This window comes from Octodon degus, unplaced genomic scaffold (assembly GCF_000260255.1).
Source record: "Octodon degus isolate 3935 unplaced genomic scaffold, OctDeg1.0 scaffold00454, whole genome shotgun sequence".
Lineage (NCBI taxonomy): Eukaryota > Metazoa > Chordata > Mammalia > Rodentia > Octodontidae > Octodon > Octodon degus.
Genome location: NW_004525030.1, coordinates 211535 through 213120, shown reverse-complemented (window position 1 = coordinate 213120; position 1586 = coordinate 211535). Strand labels below are relative to the sequence as shown.

General features: G+C 39.6%; 1 pseudogene; it reads right to left on the bottom strand.

The window, feature by feature from the left end:
* Positions 1-1082: 1082 nt before the first annotated feature.
* On the bottom strand, positions 1083-1546 carry LOC101566299 (annotated as a pseudogene).
* Positions 1547-1586: the final 40 nt, after the last annotated feature.

Here is a 1586-nt window from a genome sequence, read left to right as displayed (position 1 = left end):
GGCCTGGTGGCATGTGCGTGTAAACCCAGCTTTTGGGAGGCTGTAAACAGGTGGATCACTACGAGTCCAATCTAGCAGTGAGAACCTGAACACCCTATAGACCCTTCCCCCCCAAAAAAAAGAAAATCCATTCCTCTATTGATGCACATTTGTGTTGTTTCCAAGATTTAGCTATTACACACTGTGATATTATAAACATAAATACATTATATATCACTGAGGTATGAAGTTATTAATTCTTCTGAGAAGTTATCCAGCCAGGGAATAGCTGGGTGAAATGGGACCTCCAATTATAGTTTTTGGGGAATCTCCACACTGATTGCCACAGAGGCTACACCAGACTACTCACCTATCAACAGTGGAGCAGGGTTCCTTTTTCTCCACTGCCCCACCAGCACTTGTTATTGGTTGACTTCTTAATGACAGCCACTCTTTCCAACAGCTGGAATCTCAGGTTTTTAAAATTTGCATCTCTCAAATAACCAGTGGAGATGAACTTTTTTTTCATATATTTATTTTCAATTTGTATTTCTCCATCTGAGAAGTATGTGTTCATCTCAGATAACCATTTTCAGATTGGGTATTTAAATTGGGAGGTCTAATTTTTTTTTAGTTTTTTGTTTGTTTGTTTGTTTGTTTGTTTGTTTAATAAAACAGGGAACTGGGATGATCAGCATTGAATCAGCAAAGACTTTAAAACATCCATGGCATTTACTGGTTGTATAATATATAGAAAGGGGTGATGAGGCCACGTGTAGCTGCTGGTGATAAAGCACTGATGCAGGCAGGGCGTATAAAGGAGGAACAATGCATTCTTGCACCAAGAACAGAGACCAGTGATATGTTCTTTTTTATATTAGTCTGTTTCAAACTTTATTCCCAGGCTTATCCAAGAATGAGCTGTATATAAGCAAAACTGAAAAGAGCTGCAGTGTCCAAGGGGCTTGGGCTTAAAAAATATTAAAGATATCTAGATTTATTAGATCCATCAATGAAAACAATTTTAAAAGGCAGTTATAATATTAACTAGCAGCTCCCAGTAATTTCTTCCAAGTGTTATCTTTTTCAGACGCTGACTTAGTTTAGTTTGCCTCATTCTTAGAAGCCTCATCAAAATTCTCCACAAGATCTGGAACCTCGTCATCATCCTCTTCGGTAGGAAGTGGTGCTTTTCCATCCACAGATTGTTTGGGCAGAGCTTCAGCCAGTCTCCTTAAGCTAGTCAGACTGTGTGCACCAAGCTGGTCCAAGATGCTGGGTAGCATTTCTGTCAGTTGTTTTGTCTCAGCATGGCCTGTAATGGTGAAAGTGTTTGCTGCCAGAGGTGCCTGAGCTTTTGGGTTGTTGAAGTGAATAACTGTTCCCTGGTTTGTAAACATATTCACCTCTTCAATACCAGAGATATTGTTTACCCCTAACTTCTTCAAAGAGAACTTAATTTTTTATTATCTGCTATTCTATGAACCACCTTCTTCTTTCTGTGAGCAGTTCCTTTCCCACTAATGTGCACTTGTGCTTGCAGTTTGGTGAGTTTGTCCTGGTTCATGATAGTTTCTTTCACCTTGTCAGAGCAGATATGGGGCAGC